At 34.0% G+C, this 19,041-nt stretch overlaps 1 pseudogene; it reads right to left on the bottom strand.

Annotated features, from left to right (window-relative positions):
* Nucleotides 1-15,533: 15,533 nt before the first annotated feature.
* Nucleotides 15,534-15,616, bottom strand: LOC144220206 (U6 spliceosomal RNA; annotated as a pseudogene).
* Nucleotides 15,617-19,041: the final 3,425 nt, after the last annotated feature.

Genomic DNA, 19,041 nt, shown 5'->3' with positions numbered 1-19,041 from the left:
CCCTGCGGCCTCGGGGTGCGGGTCCCCCCGACCACTGCCCCCCGAAGCCCCCGCGCCGGCCTCCCGACCCTCCCCGTGGCCTTTGGAGCTTTCACGTTCTGGGGCCAAGTTTTTGTCTCTGTAAAAAATTGCGGGAAATTCAATTTTTATTCGACTCGGGGAAAAGTTTCTTTGCTCCGCGACGTGAATGTCNGCCTCCGCCCCCGCGCCCCAGCGCCCCCACACCCAGTGTGGCGAGACCCCTGCCCCCTCCTCCCCGGCCAAAGGTGCGATTTATTTATTTATTTCCAGTCGGAGAAGATGTCGGAGCCGGAGCCGCCGGTTGGCTGAAAGGCGCTTTCTCTGTGGAGGCCGACCGCGGGAGGGAGGGGGCCGGGGACGGCTCCGCGGAGGGATCTGACGCACACGAAGCCGCAGCACAGGCTCTATTCAGCGGCGCTGGCTGGGGCTGAGATGGAAGTTAGTTTCTATGTAGCAGAAATGGGAAACAAATGAAGCAAAACTGCCCAAAGAGGGGAAATGCCCCGAGGATGGGTCTCACTCTCACGCGCGCACACAGACACACACGCAGAGAGCCCTCTCGCGCTGGGCAAACTCGGGATCGCGCTCCCCGGCCCGAGTTGAATGATAGTGTTTGGTTTCTGTCTCTTGCCATGTGCATGTGTATAAATGCTGCGGATTGGCATCTGTGTAAGTCTTGTCCTGCGTTATTTCTGCAGCCTATGCAAAGTGTTGTGTAATTTATCGGAGTGCTGTATATTGCAATAGACGTTCGGCTCTTTTTTTGTTAAGCACTTGGCGTTTGTGAGCCCGTTATTTGCTGAAGCCACCTCTGCATATATCTTTTATTATTGCCATTGCCTTAAGCATTTTACATTTTAAAAATGTTTTATTCTATTTTATTTTATTGTTTACGGGCAAAGCGAACTCCTGATCTGTACTTCAGATACTCTTTTTCCTGGTTACAAAAAGGCTAGTGATGGCTAATTAGGGATTTGGGATTAAAGAACCTTAAAGCTTTTTTAAGTATTTACAAGAAGGAATGATGTAAAGCTGAGAGGGAGGAAAGAACGCTAATATTTATCTCTAACTGATCTGTAGGTAATTTACTGACAGATCAATAACCTACCGAAGGATATTGAAAGAGCATACGACAGTTTAACCAAGGTGATTAGTGATTAAACAATTTAAATTATCTGTGTATCTTGCAGTTGACTTCGTCGTGCTAATTAATGGCTTCTAATTTGAGGTGTAAACCATTCCTGTTTACAGTTAATCACGGGAAGACTTCTTGAAAACTGACGAAAAGAGAAAAAAATTAATCTTTGGTAAATTAGTACGTAATTACCGGTTTTATATGCTAAATCATACATCTGTGTTTTGCTGATGAGGGTAAGGGCCTTGTTTTTTAAAAAACGAATACGGGTGAAATTAATGGAAACAATGGAAAAAGCCATTTGTTAGAAAACAAGGACACCAAGTGATATTTATCTCCAGATGATTTAAGCACTTTTCAAAAAGACTTGATAGTTGATTTTTTTTAAGGGTTGCATTTTAAAGGGAATTAGGATAGTCGTTCTTTGTTAACATTTAACAAAAGATTCTCCTTTAACATTTTAGATAATAAACTGCATTTTATGTATCTGGTCTAAAAAGGTTATTTGTGGGTAGGGGGCCAACAAGCTGTATTATGGTTTTCTAGATTGTTTCCTCAAGCCTTGTTCCCTCCTAGCTCCTTACATTACTAGTGAGAAATACTTGCTGCAACTGCCTTGTTGTTGCACTGCAAGACGGCACCGGTGTGATGCCCTATACTAAATATCCAGAAATCATGTGAGGAAGAAGGAAAAAAGCCTCAACCTCTTTGGAAAGATAGGATGTAAAAATTGCCTTTTAGAACAATCTTAATCAGATTAAAAAAAAAAAAAGAAGTTACCATGACTCGTCCTACCACGTAGCCTGGTTATCAGAGCTACTGTGTTTATTGAAATGGCTAGCCTTCAAATACTGAAAATATTTGCATTTTATAGACATTAATTCCATTCTATCTATTATAGGTAAGTGGCTTGCTCCTGGATAGTTACGTTTGAAAAGACGGTCATTTAATATGCCTTTTTGCAATTCGGTTTCTATCTATGATTGATGCTTTCTATTTTAACTTTTTAAAAAGTCTTATATTCTTCGAATAATTGTGATATTTTACATCATCATGATATTCTTCATACAAACATATTTTAGGAACTAAAAATTACAGTCATAATCTTGTGGTTTTAAAATATTTGTATTAGTCTGATTCTTACTAATAGATGTTTTATCCTTGCAAAGAAAAATAAACCAAATTATGACATGGAATATAAAATTACTCTGGGTAAAGTTTTCCATATATATCTTGCGAGTGTTATGTAAACATGGAAAGCTAGTATGATTATCTCATGTATGCTTTTCATTTAGAAGGCCACGACAACTTTTCCCAAGCTTGCTACCAGTACTTAGCTGCTAAAAAATTGTTAAGGAAAATTTCCCTACTAAGTTTTCTGAAAATGATGCTCTTGTTATTTTGACTAACCTTTGACAATGTTTATGGTTTCTTTTTCAAATACCTAATTTGAAGACATTTGTAACCTTGCCTTTGAATTAATTTATTACTGTCAGTCTGCTATAAGAAAATATAGGTTACCGGCTAAAATTAAAGCTTTTTTACAACCAAATAAACTATTTGTTTTTAACAATAGAGGTTAAATTGGATTTTTCTAAGTTCTTCAAATATAACAAATACTCCCTTATAATTTTTTAATTTCTTATGAACATGAAACACATTTCTGGATTCTGGCCTCATCAATTCACTATAAAGTTTACATTAAGTCACTCATTGTGCATATGCACGCAGAAAGCCTGTACATGGCGAATAGAAAGAAAATCTGACCTTGAAGTCCTATACTTTAGTTCCCAAGGCCATGGACCTTGCACTTCTTCCAGTATTAACTCTTTTGCATGTGAGGATAGCTCAGATTCCATCTATATCCCTTTTTGTTTTATTATTTTAACTTTTTCATGGACTTCAAAAATAAAATGCCAACTTAAAAAGATTTCCACGCCTTTTATATTAGAAGGCTAACAAACATAGTAAAAATTTGAAAAGCTAACAACAAATATTTTTATGTAATACACACTCTTCAGGAGAATTATAAACTTTTCTTGAAATGTCAAAGTTTCTGTAAAATTCACTTCTTTTCATTTGGTATCACATGAAACAAGATAAACACTTAACAAAAAGTTTGTCTTGATCACGATAAGCCATTATTCTAATGAAATAAACAAATGCTGCCATTTAAGTCCTTCCTAGAACAAGACGGGATAATATTTATAAATGAAAATATCCTACTACATTTATGAAATTTGGTTTGTCTCCAATAGTATGATGAAATAATACATAACTCCAAAAATTTCTGCAAACACAATTTTTAAAATTATATATTAAGTCTCGTTTTTATTTTGATATTATGCTTTTATTGTTTTATAGCAAAAGCTTTATCCTATAAAGCGTAGAAATGGAAAAGTAGAAAGCAATCTTCTTCAAAAAATACCTTCTTTTTTAATACTCATCTGCCCTAACAACAATATACAACTATCAATAGAGTCTTATTTAACACACCCCACTCCTGCTCCTGGCTTGCTCCCTGATATTGTATGTTTCTGTCCATGTCTGTTTGACTTTATCTCCACCCAGACATTCTTCTTTCTTCACAAAGCTTGGATGTATATCAAATTTGAAACATACGAGCAGATAAACTCTTTGGCTGCTCCTGAAAGAATAAAGATAACCAGCTTTAATAAACCAATCCATTATTTAACAATTTGTGTTGCCTCCCTTGTATCTCACTGAAAACCCTACTTACTTATGTTAGAGCTCAATTCCTTTTAATCTGTAACAAAGATTAGTCGTTTACCAACAATTGTATAATTCCTCACTTATTTGATTGTTATTAGTAATTCACCAACTTTTTTTCCTCCAAATTAAATAATCTTACTAGCTTACATATTTTATATGTAAGTCTTGGTTTACACAAAAAATACACATCTTCGTGGTCTTATTTATTTTTTTAATAACAATTCATGAGTTAACAGTACAATTACAAAGATTAAAGAAGAAAAGCAATTTTAGAACATATTCCCACAAGATTTGGAGCAGCACAGTGGATGAAGTAGAAAAAACTGTTCCAGATGGGAGGAAACTTAAAGAAGTCTGTAGGCATGTTCTATCATATGCAGATGTCTGATGGATCAAGAGTGGGCTGGACTAACCCAGAACCGTGGAAACAGGAAGGTAGACTCTGGGGAAGAGATGCAGAGGCTTTGAAAGTTGCTAGTGGTGGTGTCTTAGATAAAGCATACTATTTTGAATGTGATTTAAAGATGGGATTTGAGGACAAGAGGTAAGTACTCACTTGTCTTTACATATGCCTGATTTCATAAACTTTGCAGACCCCAAAGAATAAAAAGTATTTATTCATGAGAAGATAAGGGGGGGATTTATATGACAGTGAGGAATCTCTACATGATTTAAAAAAAAAAAAAACACTCAGAATCAAGGACACAAAGTAGATACTGTTGGTGAAGAAGAATGGTTGTTTAAAGAGGAAGATCTGACTGACAGAATGCCCGAAAGTCTGACTTGAGACTAAAAGATGAGAGTTAAGACATTTATGAAAGATCCAACTCAAAATTGAGAATGAAGCCAATTTAGATTTAAACTAACTTTGTAATAAATAGTATTTCCATTTTCTGAATTCCCACAGAAAGGCCTGTCAAGTTTTACCACCTTACTTGTAAATTGCCTTTATTTTTCTTCTTATGTACATATGCTTGCCAAAGATCTTTTTTTTTTTTTTAATGTTTTATTTATTTCTAGGAGAGAGAGACAGCGTGAGCAGGGGAGGGTCAGAGAGAGAGGGAGTCACAGACTGAAACAGGCTCCAGGCTCCGAGCTGGCAGTCAGCACAGAGCCCGACGCGGGGCTCGAACCCACAAACCGCGAGATCATGACCTAAGCGAAAGTCCAAAAGTCGGACGCTTAACCGACTAAGCCACCCAGGCGCCCCAACCAAAGATCTTCTTAACTTATGCTTCTGTTACTTTAGTCCCTTTGATCGGTGTACTTAAGTTTTTTGAAATAGTGATTAGCTAACTAGCTCAAACAAAGAATGCATTCCATTATACAGTTGTAAAATTTAAAATAATATTGACAACAAGTAGATCTTTCAACTGAGATGTGTGTATGTGCAAAATTTAAGAAAAGCTTATAATTTGATTTTGAGATTACACCTACAAATTCATTCCTAAGTATTCATAGGTTTTCATGCTTACGTTTAAGCACATAAAAATGGGTACAGATGAAATGGGTACAGTAGATTTCCTAATGGATCATCAAAACTTACCAAATAACAATGATTTATAGAAAAATTAATATAGCCTTTAAATGGAATCTCCTCATAAGCACATATGTGTTATTTTCTCTCAGTAGTTCTCAGAAGTGATGTTACTGAACATCATTAGGGAACATCTTTCTTAAGAACATTGAGTAAGTGGTATCATACAGGAAAAAAGAAATATATTGCCTTGTTAAATGTCTTGCCATCTTTACCTGTCCAGTTTGCACACATTGCACCTTATGCTTACTTTTGTCATTCAGTGTTTTGGGTTTTTTTGGTAAATATAAGATTTTCACCTTTCCCCCCATATCCTCATATTTTCAGTTTTTTCAGTGTCTCCTGAAAGTTTCATTCTCTTTCTGTCACTGAAACTTTAGTTTTCAATGGTAAACCAAACATAGGAATTTAAAAATGTAATTAATGTGGATATATCCTAAGGGTTCTAAAAATATAAAGAGAATCTATTCTTTGCTTATAGTTGAGAGTGTCACACATTAAAATCTTCAAGATCTCTTATTTTCAGCTTTCCAGGTTATTTACACAAAAAACTAGAGAAATAATTTACACAACTGGTGTGAAAAGAGAAAAAGCCTTCAGTTCTCTACCTTCCATTAAGAAAAGAAATGAGATGCTACACAGCAAGCCTTTTCTGTTTGTGATATATATATATATATATTTTTGTGTTACTAAATTTTTATTTCAACATTTTTGCCAAAGTCAACATAAATCTGGCCTCTTTAGATATTAAATTTTGCTGAGTTAGAGGAATTACTGATTTTGTGGAGATAATCTTTGGAGTAATTACTGCAGTTTTCAGACTCTCGTTTGTAAAGTTTCCACTGTAATAGTGGCTGAAGAAAACTTACATTGACTCAAAACCCATTGTGATCACTATTGCTTAACTTAACCTCTTTGAGATATTTAGGATAGGAAAGAAACTTAGGTCATTTCCTGAGCCAGATCACATCATGTCAAAAAAAATTTTTAAAGGCATCGTTGATGAACAGACAAGGGCAAATTTCCATGGCACAGTAATAAGAGATTTCCCCCAACACCTGTTAACATATCACTCTTCTATGAAGTAATGATTACAAAGGTCATTTTCCCTTTCAATTAGCTAGTTTCTCATGTGGCTTTGTATTTTTTTTTCCTTTTTCTTATTAAGAGAATATTTTGACAGAAACTTATTTTGTAAGTGTTAAAAAGAAAAATAAGAACTTCTATCACAAGTTGTAACCTGTACCACTTCTGTGAAGCTGTGTTTCTTTTTCTTGGGCAAAACTGTTTGAGTAGATATAAGGACACAAGTCAACCTTTAATATCTGTCCCTTGTCTCCATACGCCATTCCTACTTCTATGCTATCCTCTTTGTAACATGCTTACTTTCTCTCCATGCATTAACTGAAGAACCATCATTTAAACACTAGCTTGGTTTGATCCTCATTGTGTACTTTCATATAACACATGGAGATGCCCAGCTCACCAGACGCTGATTGTAGATATGACAGCTAATCTGAAGTAGCTGAGACCCTCTCCATCCCCCGCCCCCAAATGGCCATGTCTGGAAAGAAAAGGTTTCAGTGCTAGTCTGGTCAGTCCCCAGAAATAGTCAATTATTAAAATCTGGCTTTATTCAGCAGCAATATCTCAATTTATTGAATGGACTGCAAGAGATAAAATCAATGGCTATACATACCATTCAAATTCACCTATGATGAATTCACATTGCTGAAATAGAAACAATGATACACCTATACATATAGGCAATGTTTTTGTGTGTCTTAACCTAATTGCTTTTAGTACTAAACGTATATATTTTACAAATACTAGCAGAAATAAATTCCACCAAGCTATTTTTAGTAACTGCAAAATTAACAAAAAAATTTTGTGAAATCAATTGCACATGATAGAAATTAATGTGAAGGCATTTCTTTCATAACATGTTTTGGAGTAAGGGTATGATTTCCATATTAAAAAATTATGAATTTCTAGCAGATTAGTAGCAATTCTATAATATAAAGAGGTTTGAGTCAAGAAGCTTTCTAGCCATAGTTAGTTTGAAAGTTTAAAAACCTGGAGTCAAGAATTTCATTAAAACTGCAAAAATTTGTATAGTATTCAAGGTTTAGTTTTTTTTTTTTAAGTTACAAACATTATCATTCTTTAAAAGCTTAGATCTTTTTAACAGATATTTATGCTTCAAAACATTAACATTTGGAGGCTAGAAATCAAGCTGCCTTATTAACTTGGGCAATTTCTAAAAACTTCTTTATCATGGAAAAATATCAAACATTCAAAAAAATTAAAGAAATAGAAATATGATCCCCTGGGTACTAGATTCCCAGTATTCATGATTATTTACATTTGGACAATCTTGTTTTATCTGTCCTCCCCTACAACCCCTTTTCTTGCTTAAATGTTTTAAAGAAAATCTCATCATTACTCCTGTAAATAATTTGATATGTAGTCCAGAAGCAAATTCTAAAGAGCTTAGTTCTTTCATTGATGGATTGATCCATTTATTTAGTACTTCATAGACATTTGTAGAGAATCTACCGTATTTTAGACATTGTATTAAATCCTAGAAATTGATTAACTGGGCAAGGTCATTGGGACCCTTTCTAAGCCGATCTCTTATGATGGGAAATGCACCGTGTTAACAAATCAGATCATCCCATTCAATTGCTTAAAACCTATCAATGATACTTTATGAACTCCTGGACAATCCTTAGTAGGACATGTGAAATCTCTCATAATCTGCCTCTCTTAACCTCTCCACACTCAACTTTACCCACTGGACCATATGCACTCTAAACTAATGAAATTAGTTTTCCGAATATGCCTGTCTTTCACTTTTGCACATGCTGGTCTCTCTTTCTGGAAACTTCATCTCAAAACCAAACCAATTATCATGTAGTTTTCAAGATACCACCCAATTATCCTCTGCTTATTTGAGAAACCCTGTATGCATCTCCTCCTAGCAAACAAACCAGGTATTCATCCTCTGTGCTTCCGGAACAGTATTCCGTATGTCTTTTGTAGCACAGCTTTGAGGCATATTATTGTTTTATATTGTTTTGACTCACTATGTTCTTTTAGGAAAGTCTCTGAATTTTGGATTTCTGTATCCCCAATATGTGCAACAATTCAGAATATACAACAGATATTTAATCAATACAGGTTTTTTTTTTTCTTAGAATGTGCTTATTAGATGAACTATGGTCATTTCTGGGGGTGTAGTAGGATGGTTCCTAATAATGACCCCAGTTTGCCTAATTTGACAGGACTAAAATGGACACATGGAACCGCTGACAGTTTTCCTATTTAAGGGAAGGAAACAAAGTATGTGTTGTATTTAAAAGAAACACCAGAATGTTCTTCAAATTTGGATATCAGCTCTAACTTCTGAGAAATTCTGTACAGTATTATTTGAATACAAAATGAAAGAATGATATGGTCAATAAAGGAAGGTCGCAGGATACCAAAATAATAACAACAACAAAAAGGAAGCCTAATTTAGAGTAAATGATATCAAGTCCCTCATTTTCCCTCTGAAATTCCCTTTGCTACTTAACTTTAACTTGTCTTTTTTAGTACATTTGCTTTATGTATCTTTTGTCTCCATCTTTTATTTTATACCCTAAAGAATCAGAAGAAAAACAAATATATATGTAAGTAGAGTACCAAATAAATGGAATAGTGCCTCAGCAGTGCCCCTAAAGCAAATGGAAAAGAGGGTCTCAGTCATTACATCCATAATCATGACCATAAAACTTTAGAACTGGAAAGAACCCTTCAGCTTATCTAGTCCAAATACCTTTTCAAGGAGGTTAAATGATTTGTCCAAACTCACACCCTCCTTTTCAACTTTCAGTCAGCCTTGCAATTTTTCTGAGGTATTGGTGAAAGTGTAGGATAGCTGAATAGCCGAAAGAGAATAACTTAGCATGGAATGAGTCAACATGACTTCTGCATGAGAAATGATGTTTGTTTGTTTCACTAGAGTTGTTTGAGGGAATAAATAAGTATGACTAAGGAGATTTAGATAGAAAATCTATATTTAAACTTCCAAAAAGCTTTTTGACAAGTTCGTATATTAGACTGTTTAAACAATCCCCATAAGAAATTGGATTGGAGAGAATTAAAGAGAAATTTGAGTAGTTAATAACAGACAAGAATCGAGTCCTCATTCTGTTTTTTACTGAGTGTCCTGGTTCAAATTATTTTACCTCACTTAGGATCAGTTTCTCACAAATAATATGAATAGTAATTTTATCTAACCCACCAGGCTACTAAGAGAATTGAATGAGATAATTGCACTTTATAATAAAAGCTACTGTACGTTAAGTACTTATGTTAAGATGGGGCATACAAATGCACACTGCTCTAATTGTTTAACAAATTTGTTATCATCTCCCCACTTTAAAGATAAGAGAACTGAAGCATAGAGTAGCAAAGTAACTTGTCCGAATCCTGAAGCTAGTTATTGGTAAAGTCAGGAATTGAACCCAGGAAGGCTAGTCCTAGAGCCCCTACTCTTAACCAGTCAACCTCCTGACTGTCAATATGTGCAAACCCCTTTTCATGTACAGCCTAAGGTACACAATAAGGACCTAGTAAGTATCAGTTATTAATACTTTTACACTTTCTCAAGTGGAAAAAGAAAGAGAGGACTAATACTGACTGAAGACCTACTTTAAGCATGAGGCATTCTCTTTAAAACCAGCCTGGAAAACCATAGACACTAGTTTCCATGGTTCCACCATGGTCAGAAGCCAATATAGGTCAGAAGAGAGATTAAGGGGACAATAGTCTTGTTCTACAGCCCATGTTGTTTTTACTGCATCCCAACCTGTACTCTTACTTGAATTCACACTCTTGTTATTCCTCTTTTACCAAAACCCCACTTAAGTGTATAAGTAGATATGTACAGAACACATAAAGCACATATATACATAATATCAATATTTTATTTGACCTATAGGTAAGCAATATTTAGTAAAGAGGATTTGAACAATTGCCGAGGAAAAATTTACTAAGTTTCTGAAGAACAGAAGCTGATGACTGATGTCCCCAGTGTCAATGCTCGAGCCAGTTGAGTTTCATGTTTAGGAGCACAATGGGGAATACAAATGCACATTAAAATTGACTAGTTTTCAGTTGACACTAAGGTTTTCTGGGGAGAAAAGGGCCAAACCAACGATATCAAATGGTAAGACTCCCAGATGAACCGCTAGACCAAGGATCTAAAGGGATTTTACATTATTCCTTGTAAAACATTGTCCTAAAAAGCTTTTTTATCAAAATGAATGCAAAGTGTCACAAGGAAGAGCACTGGAAATATAAAGCATTATCCCATACTACTGTACATCAGCATTAGAAACATTTTTTGGTTCTAGTCACCACACCTCAAGGGAAACATAAAGTCGTAAAGCTAAACCATCTAGAGAAAGGTAATTAAAATGACAAAGATATGAAAAGTTGTCTGCTAGAAAATGGACTAAAAATATTGTTTGAAACCTGAAAACTTTTAGGATGAAAATAAGTAGGATAAACACAAACTTATTCATCAAGATCTAGAGTTCCAGAACCTAGCAAGTTGTTCTTGTTATTATTCTTATTAACTACTGAATGCTTCAGAATATACCTCTCAAGAGGAAGTGTGTCTCCTAGAGTATCACCCTATATTATCATGGTAGGAAATTTAACATTAATGCTATTATCTAGTATATAACCTGGTCTAAATTTCTCCAAATGTCCCAATAAAGTCCTCTATAGTTTGCCATTCTTTCCTTCCTTCCTTCCTTCCTTCTTTCCTTCCTTACTTCCTTCTTTCCTTGTAGTCTTTTTTTTGATTCAGAGCCCAATCAGATAGCTCTTACTACATTTATTTGGCATAACTTTCTACCCTCCCTTAATATGGAAAAGTCAGCCAGCCTTTTTCATCTTTCTCATCATTGATTGTTTTTAAGAGTCCAGGCAAATTATTTTGCAAACTGTTTCTCAATTTGAATTTCTCTGATTGTTTCCTCATGATTAGATTAATGTTTTTGGCATGAATGCTGCATAAGTAATGTGTCCTGTGAGCACTTCTTAAAGCTTGAAAGAGGAGAAGTTTAGGACCAGTGAATTCTTACTGTACCCCCAAATTGTATTTGTTCCTTTGAGAAGACAAAGGAAATAATATTATTGGCTTAAAACATTTAAAATAAAAGTTCTTAATATATAAAAGTCATATCCGTTCAGAAGTTAAGAATTGTTTCAGAAAACCTCTTTAACTTTTTTCAAGTAACATTACAGGGTGTAGTATGCCTATGTCTCTTGACATTACTCTCAAGGACAGAATGCTGACTATGCTATACTAGCTTGACTAAAAATGACATTTTCTAATATCTCCATCTTTTTTCGCAAAACCAAATCCCAGTCTGTTAGGCATTTGCAACGTTTGTTCTAAATGCTTCTTTCAGAATGTATTAGAAGAGAGATTTTAAAATCTTTGAGAAAAGAGAATTTATATATCAAGACTGGCTAACTCCAAGTTACCTATATCCACAGTGTCCTCAAGTGTATATTTCTATTTTTTTGTTTGTTCGTTTTTAAGTAATCTCTACCTCCCATGTGAGCCTTGAACTCTTGACCCCGAGACCAAGAGTTGAGTGCTCTACCAACTGAGCCAGCCAGGTGCCAAAGTGTATATTTCTTTAATTTAACAATCCTAAATCCCCCAAACTCGAGCAGGGTGTTAAGACTTACATAATCGACAACAGATACAGGCAATCATTAATTTTTTCAGAATTTCCAAAGTGAAATGTACTTACATTATTGTTTCATGACAATATGGAATAAAATTAACATTGATTTTGGATGTAGAAAGAATTTAAACCTTAACACTGTTACTCCGCAGCTTTTTATTTACTTATAAATCATTTAATTTCTTTAAGTTGTATCCTCCACAGCTATAACATGGAAGTAATAGCACCCATCTTTCAGTGTTGTTGTAAGAATTAAATGTGATATCACATGATAAAGTGTCAGTTTTATGTAATTATTGTTATATTAACCAGAAAAACGTCTTTAATGTGATCTGAGAACAGAATGGTCCATTTGAACCATCTCTCTTTTATGAACTAACCAGTTGCTTGATCATACTTACTCCTTACTAAATTTTCCTCCATGTGAAAAGTGCTAGACCAGATGTCCAAATCCCTTCTTTTACTTGATACCAAATTCCCATCCTTGGGATGGATGAGAAAATCCTATATCCATATTGTAAATTCTCCTGTTTGCTTAGTATAGATCACATTTAATTTCTGTCACCTGTAAGCAAAAGGAATATAATACCATCACTTAATAGCTCGTTACATGAGTCACTTTAATTAAAACTGGTTAAATGTGACACCAAAAATAGTCAACTAATGCTAATAACTGCTTCAACAATTATCTATATTTTTTCATTATATTTACCACACCAGAGGTTGGGATACACTTAGGATTTTACATAATCCGATGTAGTTTTTGTTTTTTTAAAAAAGACTTTTTAAGAGCAGTTTAAGGTTCACAGCAAAATTAAGAGGAAGGTACAGAGAAATCACAGCCTCTACCTTCATTATGCAGAGCCTCCCTCATTATCAACATCCCCACTGGAATAGTATATTTCTTATAATTGATGAACCTGTATAGACCCATCATAATCATCCAAAGTCCATAGTTTATATCAAGGTTCAGTCTTGGTGTCATATATTCTATAGGTTCAGACAAATGTATAATGATATATATCCATCATTATGATATATAGAGTACTTTCACCATTTAAAAATCCTCTGTGCTCTGCATGCATATGTATTCCAAACCCAACCACCCCCAATCCCTAGCAACCACTGATCTTTTATTGTCTCCATAATTTTGCCTTTTCTAGAATGTCACACGTTTGGAATCATATAATACATAACCTTTACAGTTAGGCTTCCTTCACTGATACACATTTGAGTTTCTTAGCTCTCTTTTCAGAGCTTGAAAATTCATTTCTTTTTAGTACTAACTAGTATTCCATTATCTGGATGTACCAGTTTATTTATCTGTTCACCTATTTGAAGGGCATGTTGGTTGCTTCCAGGTTTTGACAATTATGAATAAAGCTGCTATAAACATCTGTGTGCAGGATTTTGTGTGGATATAAGTTTTCAACCCCTTTGGGTAAATACTAAGGAGCATGATTACTGGATCATAAAGTAAGAGAATGTTTAGTTTGTAAGAACCCATCAAACTGTGTTCCAAAGATGCTGTACCATTTTCCATTTCCATCAGCAATGAATGAGACTTTTTGTTTTCTCACATCCTCGCCAGCATTTGGTATGTCAGTGTTCTGAATTTTGTCCATAAGTACTAATAGATGTGTATCTATTAGTGTATCTATTAGATACTAATAGTGTATCTCACTGTTGGCATTTCCTTGATGACTTATAATGTTGAGCATCCTTTCATATAGATATTTGCCATCTGTATATCTTCTTTGGTTAGGTGTCTACTAAGGTCTTTGGCCCATTTTAAAAATTGGATTGTTTGTTTTCTTATTAAGTTTTAAGAGTTCTTTGTATATTTTGGGTAAGAATCTCTAATCAGATGTGTATTTTGTAAATATTTTCTCCCAGTCTATCGCTTGTCTTTCATTTTCTTGATATTGCTTTTCACAAAGAAGTTTTTAATTGTAATGAAGTCCAGCTAAACGATTATTTCTTTTATGGACTGTGACTTTGGTGTTGAATCTAAGCAGTCATTGTCATACTGGTTCATCTAGATTTTCTTCTATGATATCTTCTAGGAGTTTTATAGTTTTGCATTTTACTAAGGTCTGTGATCCATTTGGAGTTAATTTTTGTAAAGGGTGTAAAGTCTGTGTCTAGATTCATCTGGCTGGGCTCTCTATACTGCTCCATTGTCTATTATTTCACCAATACCACACTGTCTTGATTACTGTGGCTTTATAATAAGTATTAAAGGTCAGTAGTTTCAGTTCTCCAGTTTTGTTCTTCTTCCTCAATATTGTGTTGGCTATTCTAGATCTTTTACCTCTGTATATAATCTTTAGAATCAGTTTGTCCGTATTCACAGAATTATTGTTGAGATTTCTGTGATGCAATTGGAATTGCATCACATCTATAGATCAAGTTGCGAAGAAAAGAAATCTTGACAGTATTGAATCTTTGTATCCATGAACATGGAATATCTCTCCATTTCTTTATTCTTCTTTGATTTTGTTCATCAGTTTGGTAGTTCTCGTCACACAGATTTTTGTATGTATTTTGTTAGATTTATAACTACATATTTCATGTTTTTGGGTGCTATGAAAATGTTATTGTATTTTTTAATCTCAAATTCCACTTGATTGGTGGTATATAGGAAATAGATATTTTGTTGAAAATCTTTGCATCTATGTTGATGAGAGATATTGGTATAGTTTTATTTTCTTTAATGTCTTTGTCTAGTTTTGTATGCAGGCTCATAAAATAAGTTAGGAGGCATTCTCTCTGCTTCTATTCTCTGAAAGAGATTGTAAAGAATTATAATTTCTTCCTTAAATATTTGACATACTCGCCCAGTGAACCCATCTGGGCTTGGTGTTTTCTGTTTTGGAAGGTTGTTAATCATGGATTCAATTTCCTTACTAGATAGATACAGATCTATTCAGATTTTGTGTTTCTTCTTGTGTGGGTTTTGGAAATTGTGTCTTTTAAAGAACTGGTCCAGTTCATCTAATTTGTAAAATTTGTAGGTATAGAGTTGTTCATAGTATTCCTCTATTATCCTCTTAATACCCATGGGATCTATAGTGATGTTCCCTCTTTCATTTCTGATATTAATAACTTGTGTCTTGTTTTTCTTTGTTAGTCTGGCTAGACACTTATTGATTTCGTTGATCTCTTCAAAGATCTAGCCTTTGATTTTGTTGATTTTTTTCCTATTGGTATCCCATTTTTTTCCTGTTTTGATTTCTGCTGTAATTCTTTATTTAATGTAATTTGTGATAATTTTTATATTACATTTTCATTTTAATTCCAATATTGTTAACATGCAGTATTATATTCGCTTCAGGTGTACAATATAGTGAAAAATATGAAACATTTCAAAAAAATGTGTGTCATTCTTGCACAAGGAACATGCTAATTTCTGTATCTTTCCCATTTTTTTTTTTTTTTTAGTATATGTGCTGCCGAAGTGAGTACTCTGCTCTAATTCTTATTGTTTCTTTTCTTCTGCTTACTTTAGATTTAATTTGCTTATCTTTTTCCAGTTTCCACAGTGGAAATTTGGATTGTTGATTTTAGCTCTTTTATCTTTTTTAAATATATGCATTCAATGCTATAAATTTCCCCCTACTGCATCCTACAAGTTTTGATAAATTGTGCTTTCATTTTCATTTAATTCAAAATATTAAAAAATTTCTCTTGATATTTCTTCTTTGATCCCTCTGTTGTTAAGAAGTGTGTTGTTTATCACCATATATTTTGGGATTTTCCAATTATCTTTCTGTTATTGATTTCAAGTTTGGTTCCATTGTGGTCTGAGAGCAGACATTGTTTGATTTCTATTGTTTTAAATTAAGGTGTGTTTTATGGCCCAGAATGTGGTTTATCTTGGTGAATGTTCGATGTGAACTTGAGAAAAATGTATATTCTATTGTTGTTAGATGAAATAGGATATAGTTGTCAATTATGTCATTGTTGGCGTTGTTGTATCTTTCTGATTTTCTGCCTTCTGAATATGTTAGTATCTGGTAGAAGGGTAGTGAAGTCTCCAACTATGATAATGGATCCATCTAATTCTCTTCCCTGGTCTATAGATTTTGCCTTATGTAGTTTGACACTCTGTTTTAGGTGAATACATGTTAAAGACTGTTATGTCTTCTTGAAGAATTAACTGCTTTGTCATTATGTAATGTATATCTTTATCTCTGATAACTTTCTTTGCTTTGATGTCTGCTCTATTTGAAATTAATATAGCTACTATTGTTCTTTTTAAATTAGTGTTCATACTGTATATATTTCTCCATTCACTAACTTTTAATCTATATTTGTCTCTATGTATTTTAAGTTTATATTTAATTCCCAATTTTATTTTAATTTATATTTGTCTTTCCATCTATTAATTGATGCATTTAGAACACTGACATTCAAAATGATTATTGATACAGTTGGATCAATATCTACCATATTTGTTAATTTTTTCCACTTGTTGTCCTTATTCTTTGTTCCTAATTTTGTCTTCTACTCTTTTTCTGCCTTTTATGGTTTTAATTGAACATTTTATATGACACCATTTTCTCTCTTTTCTTAGCATATCAATTATATATATAGGTATATAGATATTTTTTTTTACTTTTCTCAGTTGTTGCCCTAGAATTTTCCACCTACATTTACAACTAATCCAATTCCACTTTCAAATAACTCTCTACTACATCACAAGTAGTATGAATACCTTATAATAACAAAATAATCCTATTCCTCTGTCTTTTCCCTTGTATCACTGCAGTCATACATTTCACTTATATATAAGCATACACAACCATATGTATGCACACATAGGCGTACACACATACATAGGAATACATAACCAAATACATTGTTGCTATTGTTATTTTGAACAAGCCGTTATCTATTAGATCAATTAAGAATAAGATAAACAAAAGTTTTTATTTTATCTTCATTTATTCCTTCTTCAATGCTCTTCTTTTCTTTATGTAGATTTAAGTTTCTAACCTATATTGATTTTCCTTCTCTCTAAAGAACTTTGTTTAACATTTATTGCAGGTTCGTTTACCAGCAACAAATTCCCTCAGTATCAATTTGTCTGAGGAAGTCTTTGTTTCTCCTTCATTTTTGGAGGATAATTTCACAGGATACAGAATTCCAGGTTGATTTTTTTTCTGTTAATACTTTAAGTATTTCACTCTACTTTCTTACTTGCATAGTATCTTAGGAGAAGTTGGATATAATTATTACCTTTTTTCCTCTATAGGTAAGGTGTTTTTTCTCTCTGTTGGTTTTTATTTTTGTTTTGTTTTGTTTTTTGAAGAATTTTTTCTTTATCTTTGACAATGATATGCTTAGGTGTAAGGTTTTTGGGTTTTATCCTTCTTGGTGTTCTCTGAGATTCCTGAATTTGTGAATTGGTGTCTGACATTAATTTGAGAAAAATTCTCAATTATTATGGTTTCAAATATTTCTCCTATTCCATTCTCTCTCTCTTCTCTTTATGGTATTCCGATTATACTTTATCACACCTTTTGTAGTTGTCCCACAGTCCTTAGATATCCTGTTATGGTTTTCTCAGTCTTTATTCTCTTTGCCTTTCAGTTTTTGAGATTTCTCTGAATATATCATCAAGCTCAGAGATTCTTTATACCATATCCAGTGTACTAATAAGCTCAGAGATTAGTACACCATATCCAGTGTACTAATAAGCCCATCAAAAGTATTCTTTGTTACAGTATTTTTTATCCCTAGTATTTCTTTTTGAGTCTTTCTTAGAACCAAATTTCTATATCTCTGCTCACATTTTTTATATGTTCATGCATTCTGTTTACTTTATCTATTGGAGTCCTTGGCATATTAATCATAGTTGTTTCAAATTCCTGGTCCGATAATTCCAACATACCTGGCATGTCTGGTTCTGATGCTTGCTCCTTTTCTTCAAATTGTGTTCTTTTGGTTTTGGTGGGGGAGGGAGTTTAGCCTTTTCAGTGTGCTTTGTACTTTTTTTTTTTTAAGTGTATTTATTTTGAGAGAGAAAGACAGCATGAGCAGGAGAGGGGCAGAGAGAGATGGAGAGAGAGAGAATCCCAAGCAGGTCCCATACTGTCAGCGTGGAGCACAATGTGGAGCTTGAATTCACAAACTGTGAGATCATGACCTGAGTGAAAACCAAGAGTTGGATGCTTAACCAAGTGAGCCACCCAGGCGCCCCTGTACTTTTTTTATTGATAGCCAGACTTGATGTCTGTTTATAGGCAATACACTGGGGGCAATCTTGGTGCTCATCTCATTTGTGTTCTGTTTCATTGGATCATTGTCACTCATTTCCTGATGTCCAATTTCTTGAAAACCAATGATTCATATATTTATTCATTTTTTAATTTGTTTTGGTCAGGCGAGTAAATTCAGTCCCTGCTAGTCCATCTTCTCTGGAAGCAGAAGTACATTCTTCCACTTTTAAAATATTTATCTCACCCAAATTTGACTAACTTATCTCTCTTACATTATGCTTATTTTTTAGTAATATTTTAAAACTTTGACGCTAAAAATTCTGACTTTTCCCCAAGAGGAGAAAAAAAGCTTTTCATTGTTGTATTCATCTTGGAGCTTGACTCATATAATTTTTACCCATCAGCTTCATAAAAGGTCTTCAGTGTAAGCTATTGGGATCAATCTGACAGTAAGAATTTGTATGATGAATGCATTTCCTAATTGTGAAAAAAAAAGGAAAAGAAAAAGAAGAAACTTAAGCAAAAGATTTAACTGCTGTACCTAATTCTTCTTTGCCACTGCACTGTTCTTCGCAAAAAAAGTTGGAAACCAGCCATGTTTTCTTTTGTGTCCATTTTTTCCCCATGATGATT

Source organism: Crocuta crocuta, unplaced genomic scaffold (assembly GCF_008692635.1).
Source record: "Crocuta crocuta isolate KB4526 unplaced genomic scaffold, BGI_CrCroc_1.0 scaffold9, whole genome shotgun sequence".
Classification (NCBI taxonomy): Eukaryota; Metazoa; Chordata; class Mammalia; order Carnivora; family Hyaenidae; genus Crocuta; species Crocuta crocuta.
The sequence above is the reverse complement of the archived record's forward strand: the minus strand, read 5'-3'. Positions and strand labels throughout refer to the sequence as shown.